The sequence below is a fragment of the Podarcis cretensis genome, assembly GCF_951804945.1.
Source record: "Podarcis cretensis genome assembly, chromosome: 6".
NCBI lineage: Eukaryota > Metazoa > Chordata > Lepidosauria > Squamata > Lacertidae > Podarcis > Podarcis cretensis.
The window spans coordinates 31,348,295-31,356,770 of record NC_137175.1 but is presented as its reverse complement, the minus strand read 5'-3'; positions in this window follow the sequence as shown (position 1 = coordinate 31,356,770).

The window sequence follows — 8,476 nt, the reverse complement described above, 5'->3', positions numbered from 1 at the left end:
AGGGTTGCATACATGGTTCTCCCTCTCCCCATTTTATCCTCACAACAACCCTGTGAGGTAAGTTAGGCTGAGAGACAGCAACTGGCTCAAGGTGATCCAGGAAGCTTCATGGCTGAGTGGGAATTAGAACTCTGGTCTCCCAGGTCTTAGTCCAGTGCTCTAACCACTACACCATGGTGGTGCCATGTGAGCACAGATCCAGATTTTTCAACAGCCTGTCTCAAGGTGACAAAGTTGGGTGTGTAATGTGCTATCTACCATATGTGTGTAAGACTGAAATCCTAAACACAGTTATGAGGTAGCAAGCACCACTGAACTCTGAGATATACTTCTGAGTAAACACGTCAAATTCAAAAGAAGCCAAGATGAAGAACTGGAATATCTATAATGAACATCATGGAAGGGCTCATTCTATGGGGCTTGTCTAAGACATATTGTTGCCTGAGGCAAAGGACAAAATGCATCTCCATCCCTATTCCATGTACTGGAGTGGCAGTTGACCCTTTCTACAACAGTAGCATGGGGTAGTGGTCTCTACTGCACCTGACGCAGCAGGCTATTTTATGAGGGTCAGGACATGTAGCACACACAGCTCTGTCCTCCAACTGATGGGGGTGACTGGGCAGTGATGTGTGGCTTAGGTAAGATAAAGAGTATCTGCCACCTGCGGCTGTTGCCTCACTTTGCCTAATGGTGGTGCTGGCCCTGTGCTTATGCAAAATTCACAAAACGCAATGCAGAGTAGCCAAGGTTGCAATTTAATAAGAAAGTATGGAGAGCTGGGAAGCAGATGGAGCGGGCAAGTCAGGGATGCAGAGAGGAAAGACAATCATATGCAGTGAATTTTCCCCCCTTTTTAGTTTTTGTGGGAGAAATGAGTGGTTGTTTGATATAGTGAATATTCAAAACAAAGAGTATTTGTAGGACTGTGCAGGCAGACGGTTGCTCACGATAAGAAGCATCTTATTATGAAAAATTCCTTAGAGATTCCATCTTAATTGTTCTGCTATTGAAATGGAAGAATAAAGTCATAAAATTAGATGTCTTTAAAGGACTTAAGAAAGTAATTATTCTGCTGTCTTGTCAGTCAACTTCAGCCTTCACCAACTTGGTGCCCTACACTGTTGGACTATAACTCCCATCAGCCCCAGCCAACACCAGGTTGGAGAAGGCTGTTCCACTTTATATGTCAGAATCTCCATGCTTCTAGCACATTCTCAGCTCCTGTGGATCACATGGGAAAGAAAGAAGGGCACAGCTTATTTTCTTCTTGACATGTTCTTCTTTCTACTGAGCTACTCCTTTCCTAACCTTGATCACACCGAGAAATTTAGTCATGCACATTGGTCCTTAGGAGTAGAGACCAAGTACTTAAATAGTGTGACTAGCAGAGGCTCTGAAGCAGGGAAAGAAAGACTACATGCAACGTAGGAAGCTTCCTTATGAGACCATTGCTGCATCTAGCTCAGGATTGTCTAGACTGACTGTTTCAGACAGGGCCCTACCTGGAGAAGCTGAGGAATGAACATGGGATCTTCATGGAAGCTCTACCATGGAGCTAAGGCTTCTCCCTGTAGCAAAGGTGGAAGGGGCAAAGTGAAAGTAGATAATGTATGGACATTCTCTGTACTATACATAGTTCTTTGAAATAATGAGCAAGTAAGATCCATCTGTCCATCCATCCATCTGCCTCTCTGCCTTTGTTTGGATTCATTGATGATGTGAACTGAAATACTTCCTGGTAAGGTTTCTTTCTGCATGAAGACCTTGGGCACAATCTTCTGTAAGCTTATTTGTGAGTAAGTGCCGTTGAACTAAGTGGGACCTTGAAGTAACTTTGCACAGGATTGCATAAGTGTATAACTATATCTGCTAATTGATTTTTGTTTTGTTTGTTTTTCTGAAATATGCAGATAAACTTTGCAGCCCGCTAGTCCTTTCATCATCACTTTTAAGTTGTTTCTGTCTCCCTCTTTCCAGATGCAATTGTAAAAATATGTTCATTCTGCATTTCTAATGGGAGACACAGATGGTGACAGCTAAGTGTAACTGCAGCTATTAAAATTTGCTGTGATTGTTCCTCACAATGGGGCTCTGGGTCCTTTAACATATTCTGGAGAAGATTCTCATAGAAATGTGATGAGGTGGAGGGGGAGATTTGCTTCTTTGACTTAAGGAGGCTGATTAAGAAAACAAAGTTTCATAGCTCCTTTCCTAGTGGGTGGCTCACAATTTCTCACAATAATTGAGATGAGTTCACATTCTTCAAAATTAGGTGGAGTCAGAGACTACAGGCATGATGAGACTAGGAACAAGACCTCCCCAGTAGTGGCCCCTACCTTTTGAAACCTGCCTTCTGCTGGACTTTAAAAGCCCACCTATTTGCAATGGCTTTTAATTTATATATTTTTGGAAATGCAGCTGTATTATTGTTTTGGTACTGTAGTTTAAGAAATGGCTTTATATCAGATGAATGACATTTTAATGTACTTTTGTTTTTTACTCTTATTGTGATGTGATGTTATATTTTACAATGTTATAATTGTGTCCTTATGGCTATCCTGCTTTTTATTGTCTTGGGTGGACATGGGCCAGAAAGGCTGCTTTAATATTAAAATTTTAAATATTTAAAATTAATAAAATAAACTAAATGGCCCAATCAAAATTAAGCCCATTAAGAATGCAATCCTATGCACATTTATGAGTCAGCCCACTGAGCTGAGTAGGGCTTATATCTGAGTGCCCAAGATTGGGTGGCAAATTAGTGGGACTTTAAAGTACTCCACTTAGGCTGAATTGTTCTCAACGTGCATTGATTGGGAAATGTATGAAATTTCTCTGTTTAGGCTGTTTTTGATCTATGCACAATTTGCATGTGTTCTTGTCAGTGTAGACCATCACTAGATTCTCCTCTCAGCGCACATCTGCTTAGAATAGTTATTAAAGGCACTTTATAGGTGCATATAAATTCAGTCATTGCCATTCAAGTGGGATTTCAGGTGGGATTCCACCTATAGCAGCTTTCTCCATCATTGTGCCTTCTGGACTGCAGCTCATATCAGCCCCAACAGTTCAGCTGGAGGGCACTAGATGACTTGCTGCTATTGTTGTAATTTACCCACCCTTAACCCTAAGGTCTTAGAGGTTACTACAATTAAAACAATGTTAAAAAACAACTCAGAGCAACTTACCATTGCAAAAAATAAGGTGGGCTCATAAAAATATACATATCAAGGATCAAAAGCCAGGATAAAGAGGTGTGTCTTCAACATTTGCCAAAAGCTGTATAATAAAGATGCCAGATGCACATCTATGGGGAGAGAATTCCATAACTTAGGGGCTGCCACAGAGAATGCTCTTTCCTGGACCAGCATCCTGCCCAAGCTTCTGAAGGCAGTGGAGCACCCAGTAGGGCCCCCAGGTGATCTTAGGACCTGTGGGAAAGGTGGTGGTCTTTAAGGTATTTGGGACTTGAGGTTTTTTGTTTTTTTAAATTTACTTATTTATTCAATTTATATACTGCCATTTATCTAAAGATCTCAGAGTGGTATACAACATTAAGAACATAATTTATGCAGCACAATGATAAAATACACAGTGTGAGGGCTTTTTTTCCAGCTAGAACTCGGTTCCGGCACCTCTCAGGTGGGCGCCATTGCCATTTTAAGAGCACTCATGGAGAGTTTCCAGCATTTCTTTTTCTAGAAAAATAGCACTGCTCTCTGGAGAGAGCATTCCACAAATGCAGAGCCACCACAGAAAAGGTGTGTTCTCACCCTCCGAACATCTCAGGGAGTGGGGATATAGAGAAGGGCCTTGGGTGATGAGCTTTGGGTCCATTTAGAGCTTCAGAAACTAATGTGAGCACCCTGAATGGAGCCTAGAAACAAACTGGCAACCAGACTGCCTTTCTGACGCGGTTTTATGGAAGGTGCGTCTCCAGAACTCTGACACGGCCGTTGTAAGCAAATTGCTTCACTAGGCAAGAATTCTGAGCTGGCAACCTCTCTGCCTGAGTAAAAAAAAGAAAAGGAAAGAAGACCTCTCTTGCTCACTGAGGTAATGACCTTATAATTAAACAGAGTGGAGGACACTGCTCAGAACCAGCTTGCTTAAATGCTTAGATTTCAGCTTGGGCTACTTCCAGCTCTAGTAAATCCATTAATTACACTTCATACAGCGACGTTTACTGACAAATGAAAGATTTCATTAACTCTGCTTGCCTCCTGAAGCACAGTCAGACCACAGACAAAACTCCCCTGAGCCTTTGTGCCGTTAAAGTAGCACTGCTGCGTCTCTTTCTGTTAGGCGCCCTGTTCACCTGAGGGGAGGATTTAACCAATGATCTCTCCTCTTATCTCAGTAGCTCAGTCCTGGTGTCTTCGCTGCCATTTGGGGCAGGAAGGGGGAGGGGCCGCTGCAGAAGGCAAAATTGGACATGTACTTAGGAGCTGTTACAGCACGGTCTTTATCCACCACAGGGACAAGTGAACAAACTTACTTCAAGGGAGAGGAGAAGAAAACATTAAAGTTTAATGAAAACAAGCCAGTGATAAAGGAAGCACATCATCTAAAGGCTCAGTGGCAGCTAACAGGGACTTTCTCCAGCTGTTAACCTCCTAACTCATTCATTTATAAGGGCTCCGCAGTTCGGAAGCTGACTCTTAAAGAAACATGTCATTATTTTATCTTTTTACAGAACCCTCTTCCAGTTCCCTAGTTCACGGGTAGTGGATTTCTCCTTTACCGTGCAGTAGGAACCCTTTTCAGCCCCAGGGCCACATTCCCTTCAGGGTAATTTTTCAGGGGCCACATGCCAATGGAGGGCAGGGCCAAAGGCAAAAGATAGGAAGAGAAATGAAAGTGACTCTTTCCTTTGTAGAGTCAACCTAAGCAAAAGCCAGTTTGTACACCTCACCTCACTCTGCAAATACATGTCTCTGCCCTTTGCACAAAAAGTCTCTCAAAATTCCACACCCTAATTTGGGGAGACTATTTCAGGGGTGGACTATGGTAATTTTTCATAATATTATACCCCGTGCGAGGCCAAAATTTGGCATCCCCAAATGGATATTCTCAATTGTGGACCTTCTCAATTTTGTGCCCTATTGGCTCAGTGCCCTGTGTGGGCACACAGTGCCCTAAATTTGGTGTCGACTATTTCACCCCATTTCTCGAGGGGGAGGAGAAATTCTCTCAACAGTTTCCTGGGGGTGAGGCTCACTATTAGCAGTGGCAGTAACACAGTTTATTTCTCCTCCAAGTTTTTGTTCTGCACTGCTGTTGCAAGTGGCAGAGGCAGCAACTGTGTTTACATCCTCCACAATGCCCCAATTCTAGCACTGTAATTGGGCAGTGTGTGGGGTGTGTGTGTGTGTGGAATGGCTGCCACAAGTTTTAAAAAGTGGTGGAGAGGTCATCTTCTTTTGATAGAGCAGAGAAAAATTGGGGGGAACCCTCAAATTTTCTCAGAAAACTATTTTCTGAGAAAATTTGGCTAAGCTTTAATGTACACTGCTTTGACTGTGTTATACATGTAAGATAAATCCAGTGCAAACTGGAAATATAGAACGAAGGTTATCACAATCTTGCATTGCTGTCTGGTCAGATCCAGTCTGAGGAATTAGTAAACCTGGTCTGAAATTGCTCCAGATGTTGGCACATTAATGCTGCAATTCTATGCACACTTATTTAGGAGCAAACTCCATTGTGCTGAGTGGGTTTTACTGCTGACTAAGCGGGCATTGGATCAGGCAGCACGATGGCCACATGGAAGCAGGACTCATGGAGCACACTTATACACATTAGAAATCCCCAGGGCAAATTGCCGGGATTGTTTTGGATATTTTCTCATGTTACGAGCCGGCAGAACACGCATGCAGCGATAAGTGTCAATTTACCACTTACATCGGCCTCAGGGTTAACTTAATTGAGATAAATACTGACTGCATCAGCCTTGACTCACCAGAGGCAACACTGACTTGGGTGTCTGTTTCAGAACATATGAGGCTCTTTGTGTTAGCAAATGGCATGGGATGAGAGATTTTTTTTTCAATGATGCAGTTCTGGAGTGCTAATATAATATGTGCAAGCAATGTTTAAAGCAAGGATGGCCAGTTTCTCTATTCTCAGAGGCTATTTCAACCTCCAGTTGTGGGGATCTGGGATCAGAAGTGTATTTTACTATGCAGCTTGTCTCCATCCCATGTTGTCAGGCTGTATCATAAAGTTGGTATAGTCAGGCAGTAAAATCTTTACAATTGTGGAGCACATGTACTCATGCGGAGCTGGTGGATTACATAGAGAATCCAAAGAAATAAGGTAACATGAAAGTGAATGATGTGTCCTATCTGTCGCAACTTTAGAAAACAATTGTAGGGAGCAATCCTGGCTCTAGCTGCCCCCCTCCCACTCTGCTGCCTCATGACAGAATCGTAGGGCCACTGCCACATCTACAGCCCAGCCACACATGGTGGCCAGGGTAGTGTGTGTGTGTGGTAAGGAGGGTGATTCAGTGGCAGACTTTGGGCTTTGAAATTTCAGCGGTGTGTGGTGACAAAATTTGGTGCCCCCCGCTCTCGCCTCTCATTGTTCGTCATTGTCGTGGCGCCTTCTTGGCTCAGGACCCAGTGAAGTTGAACCAGTTGCACTCCCCCCAAATCCGCCTCTGGCAAATTGTTGCACCTGGTTGGAGCTGGTGCAGCAACCAGGTCCTGATTTAGCCCATTGCCATCACATGGCAGCAGTAGGACCTGCAAATGATGCAGTGAATCCCAGGCTGGCTCAGCCCATCCCTCTTTAGGTCATTAGTTTCAGAGTTTTCTACTGGCTGCTGCAGGTGGAGATCCTGCTGGTGGCGCTTGTGCCTCCTTGCACATTTGGCAGGTAGAAGAGTGTTCAGCTCAATGAGCAGCTTATCTTTGTGATTTGGAGGTCATGGGCACACTTGGGGGGAAGGCTTCTCACTCTTTTCACGTACTGCAAGGATCAGCATGCAGCACACATAGCTAGCCTGCTTCTGAGCATCATGCACAGGGCTAGCTGGCATAAAGCATGTTAAAGCATAATTTGCACAATAAGACTACATAAAGTCTAAGTAGCTTAGCCTGGTTACCATTTGCAGATAGGCACACATATTAGTACAGCAAGAAACAAGGAGAATAATAGGGTAGAGATAAGCACTCTAGGGGGATTGCTCCAGTGTTCCCAATCCCAACTCATGGGATGCCTAGAAAAGCTAGCCTGTAGCAAGTCCAGTTCCTAGACCTAGCTTCTTTAAAGCATATGTCATGAAACAGCACACTGTGCCTAACTTAGCTTAATAACCAAGCATAAGGCTATAAAGGAAGACACTACCCCTTCAATTGTTCAAACTCTTGGGCAGCAATGGACACAGTCACTTGCACCCACGGTGCATGTATCTCTATCAGCTCTAGGTTTTGCTTCTCAGTTCTTTGCTTTGGTGTGTGAGCTGGGTGGAGGTGTGCTGCTTCTCTAGCTCCCTGATTCCCTTTTATATAGTGTTGCACTATGTGGACAAGGTTGGTGTATTACCTACATTCACCAGGGCTATAATACATCACATCCCACGCCAGCGTGGTGTAGTGGTTAAGCACAGTGGACTCGTAATCTGGTGAACTGGGTTCGCTTCCCCGCTCTTCCACATGCAGCTGCTGGGTGACCTTGGGCTAGTCACACTTCTCTGAAGTCTCTCAGCCTCACTCACCTCACAGAGTGTTTGTTGTAGGGGAGGAAAGGAAAGGAGATTGTTAGCCGCTTTGAGACTCCTTAAGGGGAGTGAAAGGCAGGATATTAAGTCCAAACTCCTCCTCCTCCTCTTCTTCTTCTTCTTCTTCCTCCTCCTCCTCCTCCTCCTTATGAATTCCCAATGAAAGGGGTGGTCCAAGTGTAGACACTCTCATAGCTTTGACTAAAAACCAAAGTGTATGTCAGATCCTTGGCTTATCTAGGAAAGATAACTAGTTTCAGCCTTTGATTCTCCTGGTTAGTGTATTGTTTCTCATGCTTAACCATCCATGTGACATCCTACTATTTTATACCGAATAACTGCTGAATATACAGATTCATATTAACTCTACAAGCATGGGTTACAAATAGCAAGCAATGCTAAGTCCAGGTTTGTTTAGCCCTTATCCTGACAACGAGAAAATACTGATGGCATCACACTATCTCCTCATGATACAAGTCTCTTCCACGATGTTAGGCTACAGAGATGAAGCTCTGGGCCTGTGGAATGATGCTGGCATCACTTGGCAGGTGCTGGCCATCTGGATGCTGATGGAGACCAGCAGGGCCCAATCCACACACACACACACACACACACACACACACACACACTGCACGCCCAGCACAAAGGGAGTTTGGATTGCTCTGCCTGTTTCCTGGGGACAAAATTTAATGAAACGGGGGATACAATTTTCTTGGATCGCATCTTGATTAGTAATTGGGGTCAGAA